The following is a 23,349-nucleotide window of genomic DNA, read 5'->3' on the forward strand; positions in this document are numbered from 1 at the left end:
GCTGAATGACTTTAGACAGGTTTCTCTAATTCTTTTGTAAGTAAAATGAAGCCAATATTGATACTTACCCTTTAGATCAACTGTAAGGATCAAATACGATGATACCAGGAAAAGAGTCAACAAATACCAGTTAATGTCTTTGACTTCTGCTTTGCTCTCATTATCTGTCAAAGATACTTGGAGCACAAACACCAGGAGGAGTCAGTGCAAGTTACCTTGACATTAAGATAATGTCAGGGTGGGAATCAGATTTTAGGAAGAGTATCCCTGAATTTTGTTATTCTTCCCTTTTCCCAAATGAGGACAAAGGGTCGTGAATCGTGGGGCCTAGGAGCCATAGTTGAACTTAAGAAAGGTGAAGTCATGGACGATACTCAGTTCAAGATGGCAGACTGAGCATGTTAAGTTATTTCTTCCTTATCCTAAAATCTCACTGAAAAGACCAAAAACCATGAGAAAAATAATTGATAGTGTAGATGATCACAGGGCCAAAAACTTTGAAAAAAATCAGGAAGCAGGGAGAAAGAAGAGTATAGAAAAGACCACGAGACAAAACAAATACAGGAGAGAAACACAAGAGAAATGGACACTGACAAAACTTCAAGCTCAGGACAGGTACAGCTTCTAGAAGAGGTCATTGTTCCCCTAAATTCAATATATACATTTGAAGCAATCCAAAATAATAACCTTAATAGAGTGCTTCACGGAAATTGGTAAACTTACTTTAAAGCACATCTAGAAACCAAAAAGCCAAAAATTTTTAGACTGTCAAGTTTGATTCAATAAATGCTTACATTTTTTATTGGTAAAAAAAATAATTTAAAAACTTAAAGAAAAAATAATAGACGAGGAGAATTTTTTGAAAAATGCATAATAGAAAAATTGTATAGATCCAGCATTAATGAAACAACTCCCAAGAAGAGTTTGAAAATATCCTGATAAAAACAACAACAAATTAGTGAACAGATATGAAACTGTAAATCACAGAAGCATTCCAAATGGCCCTACATGTATGGGTATACGCTCAGTTTTACATATAAATAGAGAAGGGAACATTTACATCCTAGTGACATAGCTTTGTCGCTAGGCTGCCACAGAATGCTGCCCCAAGCAGTCGGCAGTGTCAGAGCAACATCTCCCAACACTGTGTGGAGCGGTAATGACCATCAAGTGGGTGAGGACAAGAGGTATTCAGAAGCACTGTGTAGGCCACTGGTTCTCAAACTTGCACCTGCAACAGTCACCTGGAGAACCTGCTAAAAATCTAGAGTTCTGGACCCCACCTCCAGAGTTCCTAATTTGACAGGTCTGGGACAAGACCCAAGACGCTGTAGTTTTAACTAGTTCTTCGGTGGCCTCATATTTTGATAACCCCTATGTGTGATCCAAGGGGGAACTTTATAATGGCACCTATCATTCTCCTCTCTGATGAGTGGGAGGCAGATTTATTGTCCTTCAGTGTGGCTACGTGCTCAAACCCTGTGTTTCAAGCACGCCATGTAGGACATTGAAAAGCTACACAGACATTGTTCACTAAGGCAATCTCCAGGGAATAGGAGTAGAGGGTGCAAAGAAAGGAAGTAGGACTTAGATATATAACCTCTTCAAAACCCCTTGAAATAACCCCTTCACTCCGAAGACATCAGTACACTATGGAAGACCAGCTGTTCAAAATCCTCATCAAGCACATCTTTTCAGTCCTCATCCTCTGGCTCTCAGAGACCAGGCTTCTTTTCTCCCTTAGCTGTATTAAGTCAGGGTCCCAGACAAACAGGAGATTTAACCCAGGCATTTCAAATAAGAAGACTTTAAGGAAGGGATTACTTACAGAAGTGAGGGTAAGGTTAAAGGAGGAAAAAGGAATGGTGAAACACCCAGAGCTAAGAGCTGGTTCAAAGCCCTGCAGCTGAGGAATCAAGAGAAGAGACAGTGGCTATGGAGCCCCAGCTAACAGCCAGACCTGGGACTTATAACCTTTGAGAACTCTGACTCCTGCCAGAGGCACAGAGGGAAGTAACCTAAGCTCGCTCCCTGCCTGACCTTTGATACACTACAGGTAACCTCTACTAGATAAACCCAACTAAAAACTAGTCAACAAGGGAATGTAGGTGGTACATTCACTGGGGTCAGCCTTCCTCCTTGCCAAGACTAAGACAAGGAAGGATGGAAGACAGGTCTGGGGTTGGCACACTGAGAACAACCAGTAGATTTACCCTCTCTCCCCAGAAGCACTTACACAGCTCTATCCTCTCTTCCTTCATTCTAAAGAGTAAGCCAAAATCAGGCTCCCAGAAAAATTCATACTTGGAACAAAATGTATGCATTCCATTATTGTGACCGTGAGCCCATCGAGTTTCCAATAAAGTCTATCTGTGTTTCCACCTCAGATTCTGAATTCAAGGGTGTTCTTTTATAAACTTTGCAGGGTCTATTAGTAGCAGAAGCTGAAGTGAATGTTACTTGTAAGAACAAATGAATAAACAAAGCCATGCAAATTCTCCAGTTTTCATTTTTTAGAGTCTTAATAGCTCCTTGATTGTAATTTCACAAAATATAGATGAATATAGATGCCCTGATCCATGATTTTTGCTTGGGTACCTTCCCACCATTCATTCATCTATAAATAGGACTCAATGCCAAAGCTGAGAAATTATCCTCTGTGAATAGATGAGATTAATAAGAACCCAATGTAACACAATAGCTGTTTGTAGTGTACAGCCTGTTGGCAAAGAAGATGCTGTTAATGTAGACCTGTGTCGTTTAACAGAACTTTCTGCAGTGACGGAAAAGCTCTGCTCCTGCACTGTCCAGGATGGTACCCATTATATATACGGTACCACGCGAGGCTATTCATTGCATGAAATAAGGCCAGTGAGCCTCAGAAATGGAATTTTTTAAGTTCATTGAATCTTCATGAATTTTAATAGCCTCATGGGCCAGTGGCTACCACATCAGGCTGTCCAAATATAGACAAAGCATAACCCGGGTAACAGGGAATGTCAGAGCCTTCCTTGCTCAGCAGTAGTGAAAATACTGTTACTAACAAGACTTAGATGCAAGTCTCCATTAGTGTTGGTGTTTAAAATCAGAACAGCACGACTCATTAAAATGTGCATTCGCTTCGTCCCCAGGCTGTAGATATGGGGTTGTCCCTCACCTCTCTGAGTGAGGGGGCTTTGCTAAATTGGAGAGAGTAATCGTGTAGGATCTGCTCTACTCTCCCTTTTTTCTACTTGAGGCCACTCTCTTTTACCATTTCCTAAAAAGTCTATGACTCTCTAGACCTCTTACTTTCTAATCCGATGAAGACGGGTTTAAATCTCAGCTCTGGTATTTACCATTGTGTTCATTTGGCAGGTTACTCCACCTTTTCTGCCATGTGAAACAGCAGTGCTAACTCCTAGCTGTTAGCTGTGTTGGGAAAATCAAAGCAATGTATGCAAACTGACTCTCATATTAGATCCTTAATAAATTTGATTTCTTCTTGTTGGAGCCTATTCTTGCAATTTTCACTAAGGAATTTAGTGAATTCCTTAGGAATTTTCACTAAGATGATTGACTATCCCTGAGACAATGCCCTATGACTTTAAATAACCTAGGTAGCCTTCAGAAAGCACTTTATTTAGCACTGATACTACTACTTTTTAGGAATGATTTCTGGACTAGGAATATCATACAGTGTTTGGCAGAAATAAGGCCTGTTTGAGTGTGATTGATAGGGTAATGATAGGGCTGTAATAATTTATAGTTTTAATTTGAACAATTCACCTAAAATGTCATGTGGTGTGCTTGAGTGTGATATTGTTATGTTACAGAATTAAATGTTTGTGATTTTGTAATAAAAAGGGGGCATTATGCCCTAGCTGGTGTGGCTCAGTGGATTGAATGTTGGCTTATGAACCAAAATGTCGCTGGTTCGATTCCCACTCAGGGCACATGCCTGGGTTGCAGGCCAGGTCCCCAACTGGGGGTGTGTGAGAGGTAACCACACATTGATGTCTCTCATCCTCTATTTTTCTCTCCTTTCCTCTCTCTCTAAAAATAAGTAAATAAAATCTTTAAAAGCAGGGGAGGAGGGACATTATTTGTGCCGGACCCTGTATATGCGTAGTGCCTTGGATTTAGTAGACACTCAAAAGCAGCTAGAAAAATACATCAATGTCTTAAAATAATGACATTCTTATGGATAAATTCAGCTGATAGAGGGTTGGCATTGATTCCAAACCACCAAGGTAGTCCTGCCCTTTCTGGCAGAGTAGACAAATTTTACTTCTGTAAAGTGACTGAAATAAGAAAGGGAGGTATTTATTGATGCCTATTCTCATATTTGGTTCCTCCCTCTTTCTCCAAATAAACAAGGAAACCCATTCTTTGACTTTCTGCTCTCCCCCAAATTCTCTTCTAGTTTTCAGTTTAGCTCAATAGGCTTTATGTGTAATGGTTTTTATTGAGTTCAGAGTATTCTTGACACACCCTTTAGACAAAATCTGTATATGTTCATGTATGAAACTAAGTGGTGGTAGAAGAAAGAAGAATGAAAAGAGGCCCTGAGATATAAGAATTGCTTGTGGAAAGTTAGGGCAAATACTAGGCAACACTGGTAAGAAGCCAAAAGAACAGCAAGTTGGATTGTTCCCTACATTGAAGGGCAGTCTCAACCTAACATTCTTAAATGATCCTTTTTAGAGATGACGGGAATACTCAGAATCCCCTCTATAGCAACAGAGCAAACTGTTCTTAGAATGCTAGAAAGCAGACTGAACACATTATAAATTGGTGCCATCTAAATATCATTCTACAGACATTTAGGGGTGTCTGTAGAATGTGCCAGTTGCAATATAGACAGAGGGATTACAATGTTTATTTAAACAGTGTTTGCCCTCCACAGCCTTAGAGTCCAGTGGAGGAGAAACACACATAGATAACTCCTTATAAAAGTGTGATCTGGTCCCAATTTCTCTACAAGAATAAAAAGAGAAAAAGTGAATGCTTCTGAAGAAAGAGTCTGGACTTAGTACTTGGGCCCATGGTAAAAATGTTGGGGACTACATAAAAATGCACAAAAAAAAGAAATATAAACCACTTATGAGTTTGCCTCCCAGAGATACCATACTAATTTGCTAAGGCTTCCATAAAGCACCACCTGCTTACATAACAGAAATGTATTTATTACAATCCTGGAGGCTAGAAGTTCAAGATCAAGGTATTGGCAGGGGTGGTTTTTCTAAGGCTGCTCTCTTTGACTTGAAGATAGCTGCCCATTCTCTATGTCTTCACATATTTGTTTCTCTGGGTGTGTGTATGCACTAATCTCCTTATATGGACACCAGCACATTAGATGAGGGCTCACTCTGATGACCTCACTTAACCTTAAATACTTCATTAGAGATTTTATGTCCAAGTACAGTCTCAGGGTACTAGGAATTAGATCTTCAACATAGGAATTTTTGCAGGACACAATTTAACCTATACAGGAACACACTTTAATATTTTTATATACTTCTTTCTTTAATAATGCCACAAATACATATTTAAAGGGTGTATGCACATAGTCAAATAAAACAGAGTAAAATACTTAAAATATCTATTTTTATAATATCCTATGGCAATTATTTATACATATTTTCAAATACTCTGCAAAAACATAATTTTTAATGGAATTGGTTGGGATGACATTGTTAATAAAAGTATATAGGTTTCAGGTATACAGTTTTATAACACATCATCTGTATATTGTGTTATGTGTTCACCACCCCAGGTCAAGTCTTCTTTCATCACCATTAATCCCCCTTTACCCTCTTCTACCTCTACCCACCCCCCTTCCCCTCTGGTAATCACCATACTGTTGTTTGTGTCTGTGATTTTTTTCTTTGCTTAATTCCTGGGTGAAAAACATGAAGACATAATTTTTTATGGCTGCATAATATGTTTTCATGCACCTGTACGATTCCCCTATTGAAAATTTAAACTGCATCTGCTTTTCAACATTATGGGTGATGCTATGATTAAAAAATGCTAACATAATTTTAAATGGCGTATACGTCCTTGATTACAACTGCTATTAGGTCAACTTCCTAAATGTAGGATTATTATGTTAAGGTATGCAAACCTTAAAGGTTTTTTGTAAACCTACTGCCAGATCATTTTCTGAAGAGGGCATGCCACGTCACATTCTTACTAGTTGTAGTTATCAGTACAGGTTTCACATGTTTCAGTTAGAAATGCAATATGGGAACATAGCCATAAAAATAATAATATCTGTGCAGTTTTCAGAGAGGGAATACAATAAGTAGGTACCCCACCAGGAAAGAGTTCAGTTGATTGATTGCAGCACAGCCTCTGAGTTAATGAATTCACTGAAGTTCAAACACTGGTTCTCAGTGTGGCCAAATCATTAGTTAAACATAATACAGATTACAAATGGTTGAGGTAGAATTATAACATGTGTCTCTACATTGCAATGAGGTATTTTGGTTGCACACCCAGGTCAAGACCTCAGGAAGCTAATCTTGATCTCCTAGTCCGGCTCCTTAAGTTTGGTATCCACACTAGCTTTCTCTAATTACCCTGGGTAGAAAAGTGTGTTCTGTATATCCCTCTAGGACCTAAACCCCACCCCTACCAGCCCAGCTCTGGTTCTCTTAGTGAATAGTAAGGGTGTGTCAGGGAAAGAGATGTTTTTACAGCATCCTTCCAAATTTGTTGAATGTGTTGTCTACTCAAGAGAAAAATATCTTAATGTATATGAGCAAGGACTTTTTTTTGCAGTTTAATTTAAAAGTAAGAATGAGAATCCACTGTAGGTTTGCCTTACCTCTCCTGCTATACTATGAGCAAGCCCAAAATTTGTGAAATCATTTGTCTCTCTGGAAGATAAAGACATCCAAACTTCCTGTATAAAATAGGGAAATATAAAAAGTAAAATTGAGACTGTACTAGACCACAGAAATCAAATATTATTTAATTTTATTTAAGTTTGAAGACATTAGGTGTGCCAAGTTCAGTTCAATCTCAGAACCCATCAGTAAAAGGTTAAAACAAGTCTTGTACTTATATACTGCCTTCCAATAAAATTGGAGATATAAATATACAGGGCTATTTTAATTTTATTCATTAATTCATTCAGCAGGCCTTAATTAAATAAGAATCTATTTTTAGCACTTGTTATTAAAGGCATGTTCACTGCCCTCAAGTGAGGAATACCTGTTATCATGTGGTTCAAAAAAATTGTAGCAGAAAAGTAAGAGCAGTAATAGAAATGAAGGAGTCATAGAATGACTTATTCTTTCTGGAGCTTTGGGTTGTAAACCCTATGAAGGCCAAGATTGGTGTCTGTCCTTTTTACAGATGTATCCCTAGCATCTAGGATAGTATTCACTCACTAGGTTAAAATCAAAAGCCTAAATAATGTGAAGGTGAAGTACTTCATCAACAGAGAAGATGTACCTTAATTAGTAACAATGATAAAAATCACACCATAGTAGCTGTCTCAGAACAATGCTACCTTTACCCAGTGAGTATGGAAAGGTTTCATAAAACCTTAGGAAAAAGCTGCATTCAACTCAGTTCCTATGTCATTCCTTTGATTATCTCTCCTCATGGAAATGAAAATTGAAAGGATATTTCCTTGGTTAGTGTGTACCGAGAGATCAGAGAAACCTAGCTGAGATTGCTTCCAAACCTTCCCAAACAACACTAACAGATTCATATTATCAACCTACAAGTTTCATTCCTACAGTCCTCCTGACTTTCAAGGCCCCCTTTAAACTGGCCCCATCCTACCATAGCAATGACAATGATGATTTTGGCCATCATTGTTGTCATTATTCTATTAATAAATACCAACATTTATGGACCATCTACCAGGCAGCAGGGTATGCCTTTTATGAGCATTATCATTCCTCATATCCAGCATTTGAAGTGGAGACAATCATTGCTCCCATTGCACACAGGAAACTGAGCCTTAGAGATGCTCAGAGATTTGTCCTGGAGGGGTGGATGCACTGGAAGCTGAACTTAAGCCATCTGACATAAGAGACAGCACTCTCCTCTCCTTCTATGGTGCAGATGCTGGCACGGCCATGGCTCTGAATCAACTTTCTACCCACTGACTCTTTCTGTTTGACCTGCTTGAAGATTTGTTTCTTTGGTTGGCTGGTTGTTTTAATTTCTTTCCTTCTGTTTTGTTTTGTTTTATAATTTGCTTTAACATTATGAGCTTTCAAGTTTAGCAGAATCTCACACCACATCCAATGGTTTTACTACCAGCTGCTTCAAACATTTGTGTTATCTATCTGGTCCATCCCTGAAATACAGTGGAATTTTTGAGACATTCCTCTGCCTCATTTGATGAAGTTTTTACCACATTCATCCAATAAGGGAAGGGTGGGGCTGGCAGGGGTGGGGTGGGTAACAGACAGAACTAATGTTTGTATAGTTATTGCATTGTGCTGGATTCTTTACATAAAATGTATAACAACCTGTGAAGCAGGTTTTATTACGCCTGCTTTATATGTGAGCGAATTGGGGCTAAAGAGTTTAAATAAGTTCAAGAAATAATGAGATAAAAGAGAAACAGATTCAAACTAGGTCTACTAGATTTCAAGTTCCGGATGCTTTCCCACATCATTTTCACTGGTGCTGGAATTCCTCTCTGTGACTGAAGCTCCCTAATTTCATGCCCACATTTCTCCATTCACTAGAAATTTTATTCCATATATCTTCTGTAGTAGTTGGGTCTTTTTCAATTATGTGGCAATAACAAATTAACCCCACAAATTTTGGTTATTTAACCCAACCAATCTTTATTTCTTTTCATATTACATAGGCAATGTGCTTATATGGGGTTAGAACAGAAAACTGCTTCACCTGGTCCTTCAAGGACGTTGGTTGAGGGAAATTTCCACCACTGGAAACACACTGGTCACCATGGCAAAGAAGAGATGACTAGAAAGTCTTGAACCTATAAGATTCTTTAGGATACCATTAGTCACGTGGCCCCTACATAAAAATGTAGAAACCTGCTTAAACAATATGCATTGTCCTCTCAGCTGCTGTTTGTTTTTCTGGTAGTCAAAAATCTCTCTCCTTTCTCCTTCCCACATCTAGAACATACATCTTCCCCATTTAGAGAACCCAAAGTCCCAGGGTCTGTAGCAACACAGAACAACTTTTGCATCAAATTTAGTGGTAATTCTATTAGTTAAATAGAGAAGAAATCTCTGAAAACCCTTCCAGGGAAAATTATAAAGGACACATGGACAAAACCAAGGTGGGTGGAAGCAGGGGGGGGAGGTGAGGATGGTTGGGGTGGGGGGGTGAGTGGTGGAGGGTAAATGCGGACTACTGTACTTAAACAACAATAAAATAATTTTTAAAAAATAAACCAAAAAAATGCAAGAGTTTCTCTATCTGGTTGGCTTGGGTTTATATCCTGACTCACTAGACATGCAATCTTAGGGAAACTGAAAAATCTCGTTGAACGTCAATTTTTCTTGAAATCTGAGGCAATAATATCTACCCCATAGAGTGCTTGTGGAGGTTAAGTAAAACCATGCATGAGTAATGATAGCCCAGTCCCTATCCTTAGTAAATATGCAGTACATGATGTTCCTTGCATGTTGTTATCCTGAGCATATTAAGCTTACCTATTTGCAAAGCTTGATTTCTTTTTTTTTACGTATGTAACAGTTGAATAAAGTGTGAATTTTTCCCCAGAGGGAAAAAAAAATAGATGAGAAATCTGTACTCCTTCAGTATACCGCCCAATACAGGGTGCCAAGTAACCATAATAAATGATTGGATTTGGAGTCCTGCAGCAATCATAGGCCTGTTCTGCAATGCCATTGTGCAGACATGTGATGAACAGCAACCATGGGGTGGAAAAGAATGTTTGATTGCCTCTGACTCAGTTTTCCTGGAGGGGTGCCCTCTTCCGTCATTTTCTGTGCCCCCCTATTCAATGGTCTGGGAGGTTCTTTGATGCCTCTTATCCTCCTGGCCATATACAAAACTGATGGGGTGGTAACTCACTCCAGGTCCATTAGAAGGCTATGGCTCAAGATGCGCTAGACCAAGCTCCTGATTTTTTTCCACTTGAAAAATTTAGTAAACTTAATATTTATTTGCTTCCAATCATTTCCAAATGCAGGTAATACTCCCTCCCCCATAACCTACAGTTCTTTTAGAAATTTGGCCCCCTTATTTTTGTTAACATTTCTTTGCCTTCTTGACACCAAAAACTTCTGTCTCTAGTCAATGGTGGGCACATGGAGTTTAACTGAAATAGTAGCTATAAAGGACGTTTTTAATATGACCTTTGCCCTTAAGTATTTAATCCGTTGATAAACTTTTCTGGGTATCATATCCTTAATCTAATATTTGTCCTGTGGTACGTTACTGTATTTTGCCATATGTAATGCACACATTTTTGCTCAATTTTTTTAAGGAAAAACAAGGATGTGCATTATACTTGGGTCATGCCTGAAATACCTTGTATCTGTTCTTGTGTTCTGTGGTTATTTGTCAAATAAAATTTCTTGTACCATAATACATTCAAAAATAAATGCTGAAATTCCTTTATAATACAAAAACAATCATCCAAATATAAATTAATAAATAAATTCATTAATTAAAACGAAAGGGTTTTTTTTTTTCTTGAACGTTTGGGCCAAAAATGTGGGAGAGCATTATACACAGCAAAATACGGTAATCCACTGAAGGATTTTGACAGCTATTTCAAAGGTCATGCCCTTAAACTAATTTTTCCTAAAGGTTGATATTGTCACTTAAATTTGACTTTTTCAGCATTGCCAGGTCATGCATTTCTGGAAATTTTCTATTGTCTTCCATTTGTACTTACAACCAGCCAATCCTTTTGTGGGTCTATCTCTTCTTTCTGCAGTCCCAAACTAAATGCAGAAAATAACCATAAATATATACCACTATCGTTTTGTTTTCCATCACTTTTCTCCCAGGGCTGTGTAGTTCATCAGGTACGCTACCTCCTTTCCAAGTTACTGCAGAAGACCGTTTTACCAAATATTTTGTCACTTCATAAGAAGAATTGCTATTACTCCAGCCAGTTTTCTTAGTGTTCTCGCCCTCTATATATTTTTTCTGTGATGACATCACACCACTGGTACCGATTTTATCATCAGTTGGGACAGACTAGATATACTGCAGTACACATTAACCTCTAAAGGCCTGTTCCTTAACACAGGAAGTGTTGCTTTCCTTTGCAGGGCAGGGGGGCACGTTCCACGTGGTCCCTCCAGGGGTCCAGAATGGGCCAAGCTGCACCGTCTGCAATCCAACTTGTCCCTGCTGCAGGAAGGAGAAAACTGGAGGGCCCACACTGTCGCTGTGTGCTTTAGCCTAGAAACAAGACACGTCTCCTTCGCTCAGAACAAGCTATGTGTCTCTAACTGCGTGGGTTCTGGGAAACACAGTGAACAAGTTAAAACATTTGGAGGGTATCTGTATTGCTGGCACATGCGTCTTCTCCTGAAAACCCAGAGTGAGTTCTGTGACTTGAAGCCCTTGCTTCGGAATTATTTCCGTGTCCACAAGGAAAACAATGTCTATGGACACTTTTCCCCCACACCCACCCCATAAATGGAATATCTCATGCATGCAACCTGAAGGCTTGCTTGAGGTGGTATGTTAGAATAGACTCGATTCCTCTTGCAGTGAAAGATGCCTCCATAAAAATGAGTGGTTGTGCCTATACTGTGACTGTCGTTTAGACCCACTGGACTAAAACCTGAGTACATCCTCTGACATTTTGAAGAATTTCTCCCTTTTAAAGCTGCTATGTTTACTAACATTTCCACACCCCCAGGAATCTGGTTCTCTTGTTTATTAGAGCTACTAAAATGAAAGTTTGCCACCTGATTAATTTTAATAGTTTAGCCAGAAACCTGTAGATAATGTATATGGACTGCCAAGCTGGAAGTAAATTCTGTTGGCTCGGAAGCAGAGATTTTGGCAGAAATAAAGCCTGCCCTTTGCGCAAGCACCGAGGAGCGGGAGGGATGAAATTTCAGAACAAGTGTGAAGGAAAAGACTGTTTTGTCTCTCTTTGTGACTTCCCGCGGCTGCTGGGATCTGAGAAACCCATTCAACAATTCTTTTCTAGACCTCATATGTTTTATTTTAGCATTATTCTTACAGAACAAATGTTAAGTCTTTTGTGTATAGCTCGACCCAATTCAAAGCCAAAAGGATTGCAGAGATGGCTTGCAAAGCCAGTTGTAGGTTGTTGTGATTTTTTAAAAAGATTTGGTAAACCAGACATCATCTCAAGGCACCTGGGGTTCACCAGGGGAGATTTGTATTGGAAGAGATCTCACTGTTGGATGACTCAGTCACATCCTATAGTTGTTTTTCAATGCTGATGCTTCTTCAAGGCCTGCTATGTAATGTGAAGGAGCCAGTACAAAATAAATATATTAGGTCCCTTGTTCAAAAATCAAAGAAAAAATGTCATTAGAAATATTAAAGTGTAAAGCTTTTTTTCTTTTTTTTTTTTTGCGTTCTCTCACTTTTATCATGATGCTCTTATTTTTCTATAAGGAAAAACTAAAATTTTATTTCATACTGTTAGCGTGGGTCTTACCATCCACCTTTGTATTGTACAACGCCGCTTTCAAATGAAAGTATCAGAGCATTTAACTTGTATAAATAATCACTTAAATTCCTGTTTGGTGGCTTATCCTCAGAGAGTGCCCGGAGCTGGCAGGAGGGAAAAATACAAGCTAGACTCAGGAAAGCCAGAAGGGGGAATAGAGGGTACCCCCAGGCATGGAGCAGGCCAAGGAAGCACGCCCTCAGGCACAGGAATACTGTGGGGGAGCCAGACCCTCCCAGGTGCTCAGGTGCCCAGGTGATACATTTACTCTGCCTAGCAGCTGCCTGAACTATTTGCCATGTCCTGGCCAGGACAGCATCTGGGAATGGCAAGCCAGGTATCTTCCCTTCCCACATGCCCATTTCCCCAGCCTGTGCATGGGCAGCCCCCAAGGGTATTGCATTGTGCACACCTGAATGCCATTTATTCCTGGATTGGAGCCAAGTTAGAGCCTCTCCACCTACTCACTGCTGAGTTATCAGGCAGGAACTGTGACCCCTAAGCCCTGCCACTGTCCCGAATGACCACTGAGCATCTGTGCCTAACGCCAACACTCCATTTGTGCTCAGATCCCCAGTGAGGGCAGAGAGTGGCAATGAGATCCAGGTAGAACATGGGAGGCCAGGCAGGCCAGGACACCAGGATAAACAGAGCAGATAGCTAAGAATTTGTCCCAGAGAGGTAGCTGGAGGCTGCAGAATGTGAGCCGAGATAAGGTTCAGGCTCATTATCCCAATGGATTTTACTTACAAAACACAAATTCAAGGGTAAAATTATCAAGAAGTTCAAGAAAGCAATGCAGAACCTTAAACTCCATGCACAGGTCCTTCCGAGGCAGGGGGCTCTGTGCAGCCCCATCAGCCACACACCCACAAAGCCAGCCCTGCCCTTCCTTCTTAGGAAAGGAGCAGCTTGCCCTCATTCAGTGGTGTTAGAGTGGTGGCCAGCTGCTGACGGTGTGACGTTGTGTATGTTGGGACTTAAGATACAGAGATTTTGTCAAATAAATTGTCTTTAGGAAAATCCACTCCAGGAAAGTAACACACTCTACACATCTTCAGATAAAGGAGAGAGCGTAACTTTTCCAGCTCGTTTGGAATTATATTTGTTTGACTTTGTGCTCTATCAATAAGATAGGTAAGTTTGTGCTGCAATTAAAATCTAACCCTGAAACTCAGCGGCATAACTTCAAAAGGTGGATTTCTTAATCTCTTAGTAGCTAAGCAGGGGGCTCGCATCCACAGTGTACCCAGAGATCCAGGCTGGCAGAGGACCCCGTCTTTTTGTGGCTGTCTCCTCTGGAGCCAGGGCCTCTGAAGTCACTGCACCCATGCTAGAATGACCCAGCCCAGAAGTGACCTAGCAAATTAGCAAAGTAGCTAGAATTTGTTAGTGTCAGTGTAGAAGCTCTAAATAAGAGAGGACAGGGAAATATAGAGAATCCAACTGGTGAACAGAAGTTGTCTCTACTGCCCGTGGTTTTCAGAGAATTTGATGTTGTGTAATTTCAGGGAGATGTGCTAATTGTGCTCATTGCTAGGAATTAGTCTCAACTCGCACTTCTCTCATTTCTCTCCCTCTCTCTCTCTCTTACCCTCATAGTATGACTAACCACTGAAAGATCTCTTAACTATTCTGCACCTAAGTTTCTTCAGTGTGAACAGAGATCATGAAGTCCAGCTCACAGAATTATTATAGGATACCTGTGACATCCCACTGCAATCATAGCATGCTATTTAAGTAATGAAATATTATTGTACATCAGACTGATAGAAAACCAAAGAGATACATTTATCTTGTCCTAACCATCAAAACTCTCAACAGGATATTCAATATATTATTTCTTCAACCTCGTTCTATGTTCACACACACTCTGAACTGAATCCCAGAGGCACCCTTGCTTGCATGGCCGTCCTGGCCTCTGCCGTGGCGTGACCATGTTGCTAGGAAAGTCATGTCAATGGTCCAGACTGCCACTGTCTCCCCCCTAAAATAAAGGCATCGTGTCAACACAGGACCCATCAGTTTAATTTGAGACTATTCACTTACTTCCAAGACATAATGAGAGAAAAGTAAAAAAAATGTTCTCTTCTCTTAAGTTCTTCTTCCCACTGGCCCAAGGGGCCATAACTGTAGTGCATTCTTCAGCACAAGAATATTGGGAATGCCTGTTGTTGTTCTCTCTTTTTTTAAGTGGCTTATCTGAGAATAGAAGCAATGATGCTATTTTTAGCTGTCCCTATCATTGATTTATTTATTCTATCAAACTTATTCAGGAATTTACTTTTAGATTTAGTTTTATCATCTCTGATAAAAAATCATTGCAGGAGGGGAAATCATTTTTCATGTCCCCAAAACAAACAAAAATTTATTAAAAATGAAGTCGGTTAAGAGTACTGAAAACTTAAGCAAAATTTATGAAGTTATTTTTAGACTCTCTACAGATAATACACTTCTCTAAAATGTTTAGTATAGCAAAAAAATGGCATGCATTTTTTTAGAGAGAGAGACCACGTTAAAATCATGCCACTCTGCATACAGACCTGCTAAATGACAAGATGGCTGTTACCCAGGCAAGTGCTAATGCACTGTGAACATGCTCAATACTACATCTGAAAACATGGGCTGTAATAACAAAGCCCACAACCTGTTTCTGCTATATCGGTTTCATGTATAATAATCCGTTGATTATCTGGATAGTTTTTTAAGGAAAGAGATTCTCTAAATGTGTGTCAAAGAAGCCGGCCACCGAGAGGTTTATGGATGGTTAGAGAAGATGATCACACAAAAACAAGAGACTCAGTGGGTGGGCAGCAGGGAATGAAATGAAGAGTGACACATCCCCACTATGCCCTCTTCATAAACAAAGATCAGCCAACCAAGGGAAACCGGACACGTTCTTTTCCCTAAATAATAAACCTGAAATTCAAAAATGTCCTATTATACCTAAAATTAAGCAATGGAATTTTATTTCAAACTATGTGACAATCCCTTATGAAATATAGAAGAAATTTGAACTTGAAACTCTCCAGTATAAAGATGAGAAGGGACTGGAGTACTTTAAAAGATACACTCTAGCCCTGGCTGGAGTAGCTCAGTGGATTGAGCGCGGGCTGTGAACCAAAGTGTCGCAGGTTCAATTCCCAGCCAGGGTACATGCCTGGGTTGCAGGCCATAACCCCCAGCAACCGCACATTGATGTTTCTCTCTCTCTCTCTTAATCTCCCTCCCTTCCCTCTCTAAAAATAAAATAAATTTTTAAAATCTTAAAAAAAAAAGATGCACCCTGTGGGTGATATTCTAGTTACACTGCACTGTCAATCTAAGCAGTGCAGCACCACAGAGCACAGGGTAGGAGTCAGGGCTCTCCAGAGAAAGAGAACCAGGAGGAGACAGAGATCGAGACATGGTATAATACATATAAGATTTGATATAGGCATCAGTGCATGCAATTATGAAGGCTGAGAAGCTGGAGAACCAGGAAAGCCAGGGGTAAAATTCAGTCTGAGTCCAAAGGTATAACAACCAGGGGCTCAAAGAACAGAAGATGGAGGACCCCTGACCCCGCAAAGAGGGAGAGCAAACTCAACTTTCCTCTGCTTTCTTCTATGCAGGCCCTCCAAGGAGTGGATGATATTCACCCCCACGGGGGAGGGCATTCTTCCTTACTCAGTCTAATGATTGAAATGCTAATTTCATCCCAAACGCCACCCCAGACATGCAGAAATAACGCTTCACCTGCTCTCTGGGCATTGCCTTGGCCCAGTCAAGTTGACTCATACAGAAGTCCATCAGAGGATAGAATCAATTATTATGATCGTAAAGAAAGGATGAGAGTGTTTCTTCCAAGTACTGCTAGATTTAAAGCAAGAAAAATAATGTTCCTCAAGTGACATGATTTTCAGATCTCTGTGCACCATAGTAATAGTACTAGAAATAAAAGGCCACTGACGTGAATATTGTCCTGGACTTCGTGCGAGGTACTACATAAACACTCCTCATTTCATTCTGATGGTATTCTATAAAAGAATTGTATTCTTGGCCTATTTGTAAAGATGATTTTTAAAAACAAGTTCAAAATCATGCAGTTAGTTTTAGATGCAATATTCAAAGACATGTTTAAGTTTAGTCCTAGTCTTCTTATTGTCTCTCTCTCGGATTCCTCCGTAAAATTACTTGTTTCAGCATTTCCTTTATGACCCGTGTACTTTGAGAAGACATACTTTAATGCAGATTTATCATTTTCTGTCTTGCTCTTCTCACTGAATACTATACTATATTATTTATTCATTTATTTATTTCTAGCCTTAGTAATCAAGTTTAGGTAGTGTCACCTTCTGCTACTGATGAATAATCTCTAGATTCCCAAAGGTATGCACCTTTGTACACTCAGTTTTAAACTTCTGTTGGAGAAGTCCTCTGTGGTCTCGATGGTTAAGTAATGATCCAATAGCATAAATATCTATTAGGTTATACAAAAGTAAAATTTAATAAAGTAACATTTATCATTTTATTGTCATTTTTGTTGTTATTATAACAGGTGGCTGTTGTTGCTGCTCTGTCTTGACTTCTCCCACTCAAGCTAATTAGCTTCAGCTCTCCTAAGGGTGTTGGAGGCATAAAAGGAGAAGTGAATTAGACATGGTATTAATTATCAATTACTACATGGCAATTATCCACAAACTTAGTAGCTTAAACCAATAAAATTTATTATTCCACAAACCTGTGAGTCATAAAGCCAATCCTAGCTTAACTGTGTCTTCTCACAGCTAAGGTCAATGTCTCTCCCAAGGCTGCATTGAAGATGTCAGCTAGCACTGAAGTTAACTCTAAGTTCTACTGCAAAAGGACGTGTTTCCAAGCTCACTCATGTGGATACTGGAAGGATTCAGCTTGTCCCAGGCTGCTGGACTAAGGGTCTCAGTCCTCAGGGAAGTTCATATGATGGTAGTTTGTTTCATCAGAATCAGTAGATGAGGAGGGAGGGAGGAAAAAAAGGAGGGAGACAGAGAAGGATCAAGATGGAAGTCAGTCTTTTATTATTGGGTTGGCCCAAAAGTCCATTTTTATTTTTCCATAAAATAAAAGACGTTTTTCATTTTCACCAATAACTTTATTGATCTGGATATTTTGAGAATGTCAGCTACTCCTATGTGGAATAATATTGATTGTTCTCAAGTAATGTCTTCATTTGTTTGCTATGACTTCATTTGGTCTACCCAACCATGGAGCATCATCCAGAGAGAAATCTCCAGCACAAACCTCACAAACCACTTTTGACACATTCAGACAGTCACAGCACCTTCTCCACATACTGCACAGAAGTTTTCTTTTGCATTTAAGTTGCACTTTTACCTTTCCTGAAATAAAAAGAATAATATGCCAAAAATGTTGTGCATTTTCTTCCATCTTCAATATTAAAATGACTAGACAAAAATTCACAAATTTTGATGTTTTCTTTCAAATGCTAATATGTTAAGTAATGCTGATATGTGGTACTGATATCACAGCTGTCGCAATACGATCTAACACAGTTGTTTCCAATGAAGTTAAAGACAGCTAAGTGCTACTAGAGCCATCTTAAATCAAATGAAATTTCAGGTCAGCCCAATACCTAATCTCTGTATGACACATCCCAATCACTGTTGCTACTTTTTAGAGAAAGTTTATTCTATTCTATTCTATTCTATTCTATTCTATTCTATTCTATTCCATTCCATTCCATTCCATTTTACTCTATTCAAGTCACTACCTCCAGCCCATCTCAAGGGGCGAGGATTGCACCAGAAAGTGAATATCAGGAGGTTGGGATCACTGGGAGCCATTTGGGAAGCTACTTACCACAAAGATTCTAGTCTACCTTTCCCTTCTTTATAAAACAAGACAAGAACTTGTAAACCTCCTTCTTCTCCAGCATTCTGTCCCTGCCTTTGCAGGGTTCTGATTGGCTCAAGTTCCCCCATTATAACTTCCTCGTAACTGATGTGTGTTGCTGGTTTCTATCCTCTCCTATCACTTTTACATTATCTCCCATTATTGGAAGAATTTTCCCAGTATCATACATTTATTATTTTATCCCACTCAAAATTTTAATAGGTAGAGGTATTCTAAATGTATTTCAAAGTAATTCTTACATACTAGAGAATTTTCCACATCCATTTTTCTCTACAATTATAATTTTTCCTTTGTTAATGCATAATATAGCTAATATTTTTACAATTATCTCAATTTCATTTTGAGTGCAATAAAAATTATGAGTGGAATAAGAATTAGTGAGCTTTCACTAACTCTATGATAAGAGTTCGTGCTTCTACTAAAATTCTAGGCATGGTTCTCTACTCTTTCTTCTACTTCCATCATTTTGTTAAAATTTAGAAAAGAATTAACACAACACTAGACATTGGGCAGAGATCCTTTCATTGTTACCTATGTTAAAAAATGTGCATCTCCTTCTACTTTGCTGAGTGCAGTGATTTGAAATGTTACTGTTGAAACCACTTAAGGGTTTACATCTAATTTTAGGCAAGAACTTATCCTCATTTCTGCCATCCCTAATCCCTATCCTAGGTTTCCACTGTCAGTCCTGTGTGAATGTATTTATTACATTTATCCAAGTCTATGTTTCTCTTTCATTCATCTGAGAATTGATCTGGGGCAGGTATTTTAAGCAATCAGAAAAATTTCCAGCATAACATTGGAATTTAAAAATACTTGTTGAGTGACTGTTCAGTGAATGAAAAAGCTTGGCATTCGCATCAACTAACTTCTATTCTGGAAACCAGGGCTTAAAAAACTGTAGTCTCCTGAAACCCAATTGTTTTAATATCCAAAGAAATGAAGATTACTAGCATACCTTTTGCCAAAGAACCAGGGATGAGCAATGAAAGAAGGACCAAAAGCCACCTCTAAAGTCAAATACATAAGCTTGTATGGAAAGAAAGTGCATCCCACAGATACAAGTCAAGTAATGCTTTATTCATGAGCTGGTTCTGATCAGGGCTTTCCTCTAATTATCCAGAGAGTCAGATGCTACAAATATTATTGATTCAGGTACCTCCTAATATCTAAACCCATGGCCCCAGAGCAAAAATATAGAATGTGGCCATGTGCTTAGAAGACACAGAAGCTTGCTACTTCTGAGATAAGGAAAGTACTGGAGTATCCCAACCCATGCCTCTAAGATGCAGGAATAGCTTCACAGTGTTCAGGGAGGACAAGTCTTAGAGGAAACTCGGAAAAGAGCAAGTTTCTGGTGCTTTTTGGTGTCATCTTATTCTTATGACAGCTGACATTTTAAATGTGTTGCTGTGGTCAGATTTCCATTTCCATTTGTACTCTTGCTATTTATTTTGAGTGAATTGGTTCATGAAAGTCATATACTGAATAAATAACCTGTGTAGCCAAATTTATTCAAATTTTATACATGGTCCAAGAAGAAAGTTGGGATAGACACTGGATCCAGTCATTCATAAAAAACAGAACAGTAACAATTTATCTCCCTGATGCCACCTTGCAACTCACATCCTAACGCATAGAGCATGCTCTATGCCTAAGTAGTTGATTTGTACAAATTGAAGGCAAACTTCTGGGCTCAAGAAATGGCAGCATACTGTCACTGCAGCAGAATCAAAAGAAAAAAAATTAATTCAATTTATATTTGGTTACATGCAATAAAAACAGAGATTGTTAGCGTTCATCGATTTCCAGTATATTTGAAAGTAGACATTAGCATGTCTGCAATGTTCCTGCATTTTTCCATTAAATAAGACTTATGTGTGAGCTTGCTTTGCATAGTATATGCCAACTGTGTTATTGGAGTTAAACACTTCATTATGGAAAGATTTAAGTTCCCCAACGTATTCTTGGGGGGAAAATAGTTTAAATAGAAAAATCCCCTTCACTATTTAATGTAAGGGAGAGCCAAGTGTGTGTCAAAAAGAAGTGAGCTGCTCACTGACAACAAACACAATATGTGAATAGGCAGAGGTGAAAGGATTAGCTACTGAGACTTGAAATACCAAATTTCAGTAGTCTTCACTGATTCTCTCTCAAAGACAAAACATGTTTTCCTTTTCGTTCAGCTAGAAAATAGTCTTTTATAACTGTCTTTATCTTTTGTAAGTGACATTTTAATGTTTAAATGTTAATGCAACAATCATTAAGCCCTGAGTCTATGCTAAACACAATGCAACATGTAAGCAAACATGCATAAATCTCATATGGTTTCTGACACAATAGATTATTGTCTTGATTTTGAGCTATATCAGCAGCTTGATTAGTTGCATATGAATAAGAAAAATATCATTGAATGCTGTCACACACATTGATACCTTCACCCATATGTTATTCATTTCAAAATGAGAAAAAAGCAGACCAAGCACTAAAATAATGAATAAGAAATTGCTTCCTAATAGTTTTGCAATAAAATAACCATGAGATCACCAAAATGCCTGTATTAGAAGAGTAACAGCAGCATCAAAAGTAATAATCTTTATAAAGAAAGAAGTAATTTTGGCAATGGCAGGGGTAGTAAGCACTTACATTTCTTAACCAAAGGCCATGAGCCCTATGATAACAGCTTTAGGTAAATCAGCACTCTTGATTTGTATAATAACACTCTCAGGTAAGTATGATAATTATCCCCATTTTATAGATGAGGACACTTGAGTCTAGAAAAGGTCAAAGAAGCTTCACGTGGCTCCAAAGCTAAACCTTAGTCAAATAGGGATCAGGAATCCAAGTCTGGTATTTCCAAAGCCAAACTAAATAGGATTTAAAAATAGGTAGAATGAGTCAAACTTCGTCTTTATCATTTATCCCTTCCTCCTGAATGAACTTGGAAAGTTACTTTGGGGATTAGAAATATTTTTCTATAAAGGACCAGATAATAAACATTTCAGGATTTGTGGGCCACATGAGTAGGTGCAATTACTCACTTCTGCTGTGATTGTACACTGTAAGGAGCCACAGACAATAAGCAAAATCTTATTTCCAAAAACAAGCTGACACTTGACTTACGTAATTGCTCTGAGCTTCATATTTTTTGCCTGTAAAACAGAGACAATCCTACCTTTGGAGATGGTTGTCATTACTTTAAATAAACAGGCAAATGATATGACGTAACATATATTAGGTGTTTAATACATGTTAGCTATTATTATTATTTAAATTATTTTCATCCTTTACCTATTTCCTTTCTAATCCACAAAATGAAGATAATCCATATATTTGTGCCCTTCAATAAAAAGTTTACAGCCCTGGCTGGCGTAGCTCAGTGGATTGAGCGCAGGCTGCAAACCAAAGTGTCGCAGGTTCAATTCCCAGTCAGGGTACATGCCTGGGTTGCAGGCCATGACCCCCAGCAACCACACATTGATGTTTTTTTCTCTCTCTCTCTCTTTCTCCCTCCATTTCCTCTCTAAAAATAAATAAATAAATAAATAAATAAAAATAAAAAAATTTTAAAAAGTTTACAAAAAAGAGAATGTGAGTATCTTTTTAATGCTAAGGGTGTTGTGTGTGAGAGAGAAACGTTGTTAGGGCAAAATACATCAATTTATTCAAATTTTCCTAGAACCTACCATGCATAGAATCTTCTGGGTGCTGGAAATGCAAAGATCAGATAAACATAGGCTATTTTTACCAAAGTTCTAATAGGGACATGGGATGATATATTTCCTATTAATACAACTATAATACTATAAATTGCGTGATAAGAATTGAGATTTTATCTTATTCCTTCGTTGTTAGCCTGTGATTTGTTTGAGGTCTGGCACGGCTTGCTGGCTCTATATTCTCAGTGTTTGCTGTGGATCCTCACTCATGCTAAGAGTAATCCTTACTCATAGCAGTAAATGTTAATGAAGGGATGTATAATGAATGGCGGACAAAATGTTAAGACATGTGCAATCATAACATAAAAATATAGCTTGCAACAGGAATAATCCAAAGAGTTTAAATCATCCATCAACTTTGATTAAACACCTCCTGCATTATCAATGTTGGAGGTGGCTCCTAACACAGAAGTTAAGAGGAGGGAAATGTGAAGGATATTGGCCTGTATGGCAACCTTCTAATGGCAAGTCAGCATAAAAAAACTAACTTCCGTATGGCTTTTCTCGAGAAAATTATACCTACTGAACAAAATTGCTATGAAGATTGCACGAGACAATGTTATCTAAAGAGTTTATATAATGCCCAGCACATAGTATAAATAGTAGCTATGATGATAATTTTGGTGAGGATTTTGATGATAATAAATGCTAACATTTGGAATGGGATTGACTAAAAGTAAAATCAGTGAGTTAAACATTTATAGTTTTTTCTTCCTTCACGTAAAGCTTCCACAGTGAGACTGCTGCTGGCCTAATGCTACTGCTCCGCAATGTCTTCAGTGACCCGGGCTCTTTCTCCTCTTCCTCTCTGCCATGTTTTCACCTGCATGAGTCAAAATGTGGTCCATGCTCCAGCAGCATTAGCATCACGGGGGGCTTGTTGGAAATGTAAACGAATGGTCACTCCCCTGACCTAACAACTGAGAACCACAGCTTCCCAGGTGGCTTGCTCATGCGCCTTAGAGTTTGAGAACCCCGGCTGTAGCCCCTGCTCTCCTGCTCATGCTGATTCCTCACAGCAGCAAGATGGCTTCCATACCTTCCGGCAGAGGAAGAATGGCTCTGTTGAGTTGGGTCTTATTTTGTTTTTGAGGGAATGGATGT

Source organism: Phyllostomus discolor, chromosome 8 (genome assembly GCF_004126475.2).
Source record: "Phyllostomus discolor isolate MPI-MPIP mPhyDis1 chromosome 8, mPhyDis1.pri.v3, whole genome shotgun sequence".
NCBI lineage: Eukaryota > Metazoa > Chordata > Mammalia > Chiroptera > Phyllostomidae > Phyllostomus > Phyllostomus discolor.